Source organism: Prionailurus bengalensis, chromosome A1, assembly GCF_016509475.1.
Source record: "Prionailurus bengalensis isolate Pbe53 chromosome A1, Fcat_Pben_1.1_paternal_pri, whole genome shotgun sequence".
Classification (NCBI taxonomy): domain Eukaryota; kingdom Metazoa; phylum Chordata; class Mammalia; order Carnivora; family Felidae; genus Prionailurus; species Prionailurus bengalensis.
Genome location: NC_057343.1, coordinates 236,152,337 through 236,161,911, shown reverse-complemented (window position 1 = coordinate 236,161,911; position 9,575 = coordinate 236,152,337). Strand labels below are relative to the sequence as shown.

Sequence of the window (9,575 nt, the reverse complement as noted above, 5' to 3'; positions counted from 1 at the left end):
TTTAATAGAATGCGGTTTGGGTTTCTCTGAGGAAGAAGGAACTCTAGCTGCGGACTGCCTTTGGACTCAAACTGCAACTCTTCCCTGGGCTCCCAGCCTGCCAGCCTACCCTTCAGATTCTGGACTTAATAAGCCTCTACAATCATGTGGGCCAACTCCGTAAAATAAACCTCTCTCAATAGATGATAGGAAAATAGGTAGATGATGATGATGACGGGTAGATACATAGAAACATAGATAATAGATATAGATAGGTGGTAATGATGAAGACTGATAGAGAGATGATAGAGAAAGACAGAGAGAGAGATAGGAAGATAGATATAGACACACATCCTGTTGGTTCTACAAACCCTGATGAATATAAACACCAACTAATACGATACCAACAAAAAATTAAATGATTATGTATAAATTAACAAAAATATATATAGGGGCTACATGCAAAAAGTTATAAAATACTGATGAAGGAAATCAAAAAATATCAAAATAAATGGAGAGATACCCCATGTGATGGGGGGTCTCAATATCATTAAGATGACAATTCTTTCCAACCCAATTCATAGATTCAAGTTACTTTCAATCGAAATCCCACTAGACTGTTTTGGGAATATCAACAAACTAATTGCAAAGTATATAGAAAAAGACAAAAAAACTAGAATAGGCAATACAATACTAAAAAAGAAGATTGAGGTTAGAGGACTCACACTATTTGATTTCAAGATTTACTATAAAACCACATAAGTTAAGACAGCATAGTATTAATAAAAAAACAGACAAATAAGTCAATGGAACAGAACAGAAAGACAATAAATAGAGCTACAAAAATATAGTTACCTGAGTTTTGACAAAAAAGAAAGGGAAATTCAGTATTAAAAAGATAATTTTGTTCAAAAATGATGCTAGAACGATTGGATGTCAATATTGAAAAAAATCTAACAGAGATCGTACAACTTTAACAATAATTAACTCATATTAGCTCTAAATGAAAAATGCAAAATCATAAAACTTTTCTAAGAGATTATAGGCGAAAAACCATGAAAACTTGAATTTGATGACGAGGTTTTAGATTCAACAGAAAAAGTATGATCCATGAAAGAAAAAGCTGAATTCCTAACTTGGACTTTATTAAAATTAAAAACTTCTGCTGTGTAAAAACACACATTAAGTGAATAGAAATATAAACCACAGGCTGGGAGGAAATGTTTTCAAAACACTATCTGATAAAGGACTTCTACTGAAAATACACAAAGAAGCTTAAAAGTCAAAAATTAGAAAATAACCCAATTTTTTAAATGGATAAAAGATGGGACACCTGGGTGGCTCAGTCAATTAAGCTTCCAACTTCATCTAGGATGTTAGAATGACCCAGGTCATAACAGTTGAGAGTTGAGACATACACTCATGATTAGCTTAATATAGATGCAAATGGCTTCACCAAGAAATATTTACAGATATGTGTTTAGGCACAAGTTGATATTCTCACATATTTTTCCTTTCTCTGTCAGATGACAGAACCCAGGAACACCACCACCCTGTAAGAAGAAACACATCCAGCACCACATCCTGGTTTCTAATACCGTTCTGTAATGAGACGACCCAGGGATCCTTGGAGAAATGGTTGATTCTAGGACTGGGGCAAGAAATACACAAGAGGAGCCTTGAGCATCTTGTAGTACAAGAGGCAAGGAAGTGTTAAATAATAATATAATCAATTAATTAAAACTATGACTCGGGGTGGGGCACCTGGGTGGCTCAGTTGGTTAAGCGTCCGACTTCAGCTCAGGTCATGATCTCACAGTCCATGAGTTTGAGCTGACAGCTCAGAGCCTGGAGCCAGCCTGGGATTCTGTGTCTCCTTCCTTCTCTGACCCTCCCTTGCTCATGCTTTGTCTCTCAAAAATACATAAATGTTAAAAAATAAAAATAAAAAAATATAAAAAACCTATGTCCAGGGGGTATATCAAAAAGTCACTGGAGCCAATTAAAATAGCTCTCAATGGTCAAAGCTGGACCAATTTGAGCAACAGAGTAAAGTAGTATTAGATAATGACCCAAAGTATAGAATAAATATCCATGAGTCCACACTGATATAAAAAAAAATGATCAAATACATAAATAATGGAGGAGAATAGAAAAGTGTCCCATGCACAAGAATTCCAAACAACTTAAATAGATAACTCTGTTTTCTAAGAGGTAGAGCATAACTCTCCACTCAAGCATGGGCTTCCCTCCCATAGAGTAGAGTACGCAGGGATAGGGGTAACTTTAAAGAAACAAAATTATGACCTCCCCAAGTGCTCAAACTTAACATCAGCAGTCACAAGTCATGTTGACAGTGTGTCCCCTCGATATGATGGGGTACAAATGGTACTTGACATCTGTGGTCTTTCTCCCCCAAACCTATAACCCCAGTCTAATCGTGAGAAAAATATGAAACGAATCCCAGTTCAAAGACATTCTACAAAATACCTGACCAGCATTCCTCAAAACTGTCAGGGTCATCAAAAACAAGGAAAGCCCGGAAAAAAAGCAGAGCCCAAGGAGGTAGGATAGCTAAATGAAATGCGGTATCCTGAATGGGATCCTGGAACAGAAAAGGAACATTTGGTAAAAACTAAGAAATTCTGAAAAAAGCGTGAGCTTGCGTTAATGGATAACATCAGTATTGGTTTGTTTAAATAAGCTATAACAATATACAGTCGAGAAATTCCTTAATCTGTCATTTATTTTATCTACTTAATTCTTACTTAACTCAATTGTGTAAGCTCTTTTAAATTGTTCAATTCTGGAACATTATAAAGAAAACCAAATTGACAGAACATAGCTTAATTTACTCAAATCTCTCTTCATTTGAGACTGTGTCTTAAGTCACAATGGGCATAATTAGTTTTAGAATCATTAATACACACTCTGCTTCAGGGTGCCTGGGTGGCTAAGCTGGTTACGCATCTGACTTCAGCTTAGGTCATGATCTCACAGTTTGTGAGTTCGAGCCCCACGTTGGCTCGGTGCTGACTGCTCAGAGCCTAGAACTTGCTTTGGATTCTGTGTCTCCCTCTCTCTCTGCCCTCTCCTGCTCTCTCCCGTGCTCTCTCTCTCTCTCAAAAATAAATACACATAAAAATGCACGCTCTTTTTCATACGCATGCAAACATTTTCATTTCTTGGTTCTAAGTTTTCAAGTTTTGTTGGACTGGCACCTTCCATGCATGTATCACATGAGCAAAGTCCACTTTTTTAAACAAAAACATTTCAAAACTATTTATACCTAAATATGGATTTGGATTTTGTGTATGCTTTTTGCTACATATCATTAGCAAGCATGAGTTCATACCCCATGACTGTGTAGGATGCAGATTCAACATTTATTTGATTTGTGTGCTAAGGACCATATTAATTTTTAGTTGAGAGTCATTTGTTGTTTTACTTAACTCTTCTAATAAATATTGTATCTCGTCAAAATAAAATCTGATTTCTCTACCGGCATCTATTTGGTATTCCCTTCAGGTGTTTGAGAATGATTGAAAGGTCAAATTTGAGAAGATATTCCACCTCTGGGAAGATAAAGAAAATAACATATATAATTATTGCATTCATTGCTACAAATATGTCACTATGGATATAATTGAGTCATGACTCCCAGTAACAAATGGATTTTCAGCTAAAATTCTGGTTTGTAAGCTCTCCTCTTGACTAATATAGTCTTAGTGCCTTTACCATAGTCCCTCAACTATCTTTTAAATCAATGCCTAAAACTCAAAGTATTTATCTTGTCTCTTACATAAGTCAAAACCATACATTTTACAACAGATATAAAGCCAATGACATAACCACTCCTTTTGAAGTCCCTGTTTTGTATGATAGTTAACATCACATACCAAAAACGTTAGTTGTTCGACAGGACACTTGTCCTTGGTACAATCTAGTTTAAGTGAGTAGTGTTTACTTTTTTAAACATTTATGTATGATTTTTTTTCTCTCACTGTTTTATCCATTAAAATATGGATCTCACTTGAATTTTCCATCCTTGATCATGTTCATATGCATTCATTTTTTTCTATATTCCACATTCAACCATTCTATCATCTCATTTTGAAATCATATGTACAAAACTAAGAAATGTCTATCATTTTCTATAAATATTGTACTAGTGGCATCACACAGAAAAAACATTATCATTTTTGCTAAATATTGGACAGAACATTCTTTAAGAAACACCACCTCCGTGTATTTCAATGTTCACGTGTCTTTCTTGAAGATTCTTGGTTGTTTGCTGTACAGATTTCTTTTCATGGTAGTAATTACACTTGTGTGATTTTTATGTGCAAGGGATGTTTTGTATTCTTTTAAAAAAATTTTTTAATGTTTATTTTTGAGAGAGAGACAGAGAGAGAGACAGAGCATAAGTGGGGGAGGGGCAGAGAGCAAGGGAGACACAGAATCCAGAGCAGACTCCAGGCTGTTAGCACCGAACCTGACGCGGGGCTCAAACTCACGGACCGCAAGATCAGGACCTGAGCTGCAGTGGGTCACTTAACCAACTGAGCCACCCAGGAGCCCTGGGATGTTTTGTGTTCTTATAATTAAGAACTCGGGGGGCGCCTGGGTGGCGCAGTCGGTTAAGCATCCGACTTCAGCCAGGTCACGATCTCGCGGTCCGTGGGTTTGAGCCCCGCGTCAGGCTCTGGGCTGATGGCTCAGAGCCTGGAGCCTGTTTCCGATTCTGTGTCTCCCTCTCTCTCTGCCCCTCCCCCGTTCATGTTCTGTCTCTCTCTGTCCCACAAATAAATAAACGTTGAAAAAAAATTAAAAAAAAAAAAGAAAGAAAGAACTCAGATGTTTCCAGCCACAAATAACATGGTGGCGAAAGCTAAGTCATAAAAAGTAGAAAAGTTACAAAATACTTTGCCTTTCTTTTTTTTTTTTTTTACTTTTTGTTAAATTCAATTTTGTTAACATACAGTATAATATTAGTTTCTGGTGTACAATTTAGTGATTCAACACTGTTTTTTAACATAGTACTGAAGTCCTAGCCACAGAAATCAGACAACAAAAAGAAATAAAAGGCCTCCAAAATGGCAAGGAAGCAGTAAAAATTTCCCTATTCACAGACAACATGATATAACATTCTATATAGAAAACCCGAAAGACTCCACTAAAAAATTGCTAGAACTGATACACAAATTCAATAAAGTTGCAGGATACAAAATCAATGTACAGAAATCGGTTGCATTTCTATACACCAATAGTGAAGAAGCAGAAAGAGAAATCAAGGAACTGATACCATTTACAATTGCACCAAAAACCGTAAGATACCTAGGAATAAACGCAGTCAAAGAAGCAAAAGATCTGTACTCTGAAAACTATAGAACACTTATGAGAGAAACTGAAGACACACAAAAAATGGAAAAACTTTCTATGCTCATGGATTGGAAGATCCTATATTGTTAAAACGTTGACACTACCCAAAACAAACTACACATTCAACGCAGTCTCTATCAAAATACCACCAGCATTTTTCACAGAGCTAGAACAAACTATCCTAAAATGTGTATGGAACCAAAAACGACCCCCGATAGACAAAGAAGTCTTGAAAAAGAAAACCAAAGCTGGAGACGTGACAATTCCAGACCTAAGCTATATTACAAAGCTGTAGTCATCAAGACAGTATGGTACTGGCACAAAAACAGACACATAGATCAATCAAACAGAATAGAAACCCCAGAAATGGACCCAGAACTATATGGTCAACTCATCTTCCACAAAGCATGAATGAATATCCAATGGGAAGAAGACAATCTCTTCAACAAATGGTATTGGGAAAACTGGACAGCGACATGCAAAAGAGTCGGGCCACGTTATTTATTCCTTTACTTACTTGTTTGTTTGTTTGTTTGTTTGTTTGTTTGACAGCACTAGGGATTATCAAGCTGTGCCTTAGTGCAGGCGTTGGGGCTTGCCCATGGTGCTCTCGATGTATAAAGCCCGGACGTTCACCAATTCACAGCTAACTGGATGTTGTTCACAAGCCCATCATCTGTCATTTTCACATGGCTAATGGCCAAGGCCAGACACAGCACCCTCTTCATCTGGGATTTGATCATGGACTTCACTTCTTCCCCTTTGGCCATGATGTTCTCATGGGAGGTCAGCAAAAAGGGGAATTTGCCAGCCTTATTCAGTCCTGGACCAGGATTCGTGGGATCTGCTTGAGCACAGATTCTGAAGCCAAAACGGCATCATACTTCTAATCCAGCTTCTTGACTAAGTTTTTATTTCTGCTGAGTTTCGTTGGTGCCCCGATGTCCATGTGGGGAATATCCACAGCCTTGGCCTCATTGCAGTGCTGCTGGTCCCCCAAAACACAGACAGAGAACATAGGGCAGGGAGTGGACTTAAGCCTGATGATGCCTGAGAAGCGTTTGTTCTTCTGAGGGTCAGAGGTCTTCAAGCTGACCTACAGCTCCACCATCTCCAAAAACTTCCTGCGCTTGTGCTGGTTGGTGTGAGGGACTCACCACGTCACCTGGTACAGGGTGCCCTGGGGGGACTCTTCTGCTCACAGTGACTGGCGCCACAATAACCGGGAAAGACTGGGCCACTTTCTTACGCCACACACAAAAATAAAATACTTTGCCTTTCAACCTAAACTATAAAAGTTGGTCTCTGTACTTTCTTTTTCCGCTAGAAATAATTTAATTTTGACGTAAAATACTAAGTGTTCTGTCAGACCTACCGAAGGGAAAATCTGATTCATCAATTTGAATCAGACCGTTTGCTAGAAACATTCACACACTATCACGACGATGTGCAGAGGTCTCCACGTTCTTGCCCAACTTACCAATGTCGTGAATGTCACCTCATCACGGCAGCAGGTGGGGCTCTGTCTGCGGCTTCTGGTTGCAGATTTGATAAGAGTTACTCTTTTCCATTTCCATTGTTGGATCCAAACTTCAATCTTCCCTTACTAACAAATAAAAGAGATTTTTATCTGACCTCTTTTTCTATTTGGTGAGAATAACTTTATGCTCATTTTCATTATTGTTTCATTAATTAAATCTAATTATAAAATTTATAATATCCTGTTTGTAAATTTCATGTGAGTCACACTTGACAAAAGTCTGCTTAATTTCCTTGTTTCCAGATTGCTTTTTCAATCAAGCAGGGCACCCTCTGAAAAACTTACTTCTTTTTTTAGCTTTTCATTTCTGAGCCCTGTTTCCATATTCTGTTTCCACAAATACACAAAAATTAATTTACATTTTAATCTCCATGATCCAAAGTAACTTTTTACCTTATAATATGTATTTCAGATTAAAATATACAATAAAATGTTACTTGAATGTATACATTTGAATAAACTTCCACCAAAATATAAATTAAATCATGAAATGTGGAAGTCTGTAAATGTTTTGAAATAATGTTAAGAATTTATAATTTGGGGGCACCTGGGTGGATCAGTCTGTTAAGCGTCCGACTTTGGCTCAGGTCATGATCTTGCAGTTCGTGGATTCCAGCCCCACACCGGGCTCTGTGCTGACAGCTCAGAGCCTGGAGCCTGTTTCAGATTCTGTGTTTCTCTCTCTCTCTGCCCTCCCCTATTCGCAAAAATAAATAAACATTAAAAATTTTTTTCTTAAAGAATTTATAATTAAAAAACATGTTTTTAGTGTTTATTTATTTTTGAGAGAGAGAGAGAGAAGGAGAGAGAGAGGGGCAGAGAGAGGGGGAGACACAGAATCTGAAACAGGATCCAGGCTCTGAGCTGTCAGCACAGAGCCCAATGCAGGGCTCGAACTCACGCACCATGAGACCATGACCTGAGTCGACGTCAGACGCTTAACTGACAGAGCCACCCAGGCGCCCCAAGAATTTATAATTTTAAAATACTTGTACTTTCCCAAAGAGTTCTTTTCCTAAAATATTTAAACTAATTTTTCAAAATATTTTTTAATTTTATTTATTTACTTTGAGAGAGAGAGAGAGAGAGAGAGCAAGTAGAGGAAAAGCAGAGAGAGAGAAAGTGAGGGAGACTGGGAATCCCAAGCAGGCTCCACACTGTTAGCACAGAGCCGGACACAGGGCTCTATCCCACGATCCTGGGATCATGGGCTGAGCCAAAACCAAGAGTTAGACACGTAACCGACTGAGCCACCCAGGTGCCCCTAAATTAATTTTTTTTAATTAAAGGTCAAACACACATTATAATTAATAAAGTCAAGAATTTTATATCCAAGTTATACAAATAAAGCTGTAATTATATAAATTTCTAAACTATAATTTAATCCTATTAAATGGTTTACACATATAAAGCTACTCACAATTCTTGCATTGAAATCCTTCCACAAGCCAATGAGTACATTGGCCACCATGCTTCCCATCATGGCTCACTACACCTGCACTCCACCAAGCCCCTCTAGCAGCTCCCTCACTGCAAAGCCTGGGGCAACTCACACCCCCTTTCTGGCACTCAGAGCCTTTTCTTTGCTCTTAAAACACAGATCTAATGTGAGGAAGTTTATGTGGGGGCCTGATGGTGTCAGTCACCAGATAAGAGGCCTGGGATTAAGGGTCACGCTGCACAGAGGGACAGGTGCTGAATGGGAAAGATGCTGTGTGTCCCTAAATAAATGTGTGGTTTGCTGTGGTTATTCTATGCACAGCCCAGCACAGGGCCCTCTTGCCCTGATCCAGGGGCAGCACTGCCTGGGTGTACCCTCTACAGAGCCACACGCACAGGTGACGAGGGGCCACACAGAGTGACGCTTAGGGAGGGATCTTTGTAAGAGCCAAAGCCATGATGTCCACAGCCCAGATGTCCATTAACAGCAGGAGAGCTGAATAATTTGTTGTGCAGTCACACAACAGAATACCAAACAGCCACGAAAGCTAAAGAACCACACACAACGACGCAAGTGACCATCACCCACGTGCGGGGAACAGAAGAAGCCAGACACAGAGGGAAACATACTGATTGATTCCATTTACCGAGAACGGCGTGTGGGCTCAGGGTGCTGCCTGCCAGGTGTACCCGCAAAGAGGAGCTGACAAAAGTCAGCATGTTGATGGTCTTTTTTTGAAAATTTTTATTTTATTTTTGACGGAGAGAAAGAGAGAGAGACAGAGCATGAGGGGGACCCAACTGAACCACCCAGGCGTCCCGCGTGTTGATGGTCTTTAAGGGGAGGGGAAGGGCAGTGATCTGGAGGAGGAGACGGGCTTCCGGAGGGCTGCAAACATTCTTGCTATGATCTGCATGTTTGCGTCCCCCCAAAATCCGTATGTTGAAAATGAGCAAGGTGATGTAATTAGCGGGTGGGGCTTTGGGGAGGTGATGAGGTTCCTGAGGTGGAGCCCTGACCAATGAGATTAGTGTGCTCACAAAAGAGGCCCAGAGAGCCCCCTCCCCACTTCTTCCAGGTGAGGACAGAGCGATTAAGTCTGCGATCTGGAACGCCTGGTACCACATTCGTACCGGGAAATCAGACTTCCACCCTCCAGAACATGGAAAAATACATTTCTGTTGCTTATAAGCCACCTGGCGGGTACTTTTTTATAGCAGCCTGAGTGGACCA

General features: G+C 39.4%; 1 pseudogene; it reads right to left on the bottom strand.

Moving 5' to 3' along the window:
- Positions 1-5,911: 5,911 nt before the first annotated feature.
- On the bottom strand, positions 5,912-7,404 carry LOC122495613 (annotated as a pseudogene).
- Positions 7,405-9,575: the final 2,171 nt, after the last annotated feature.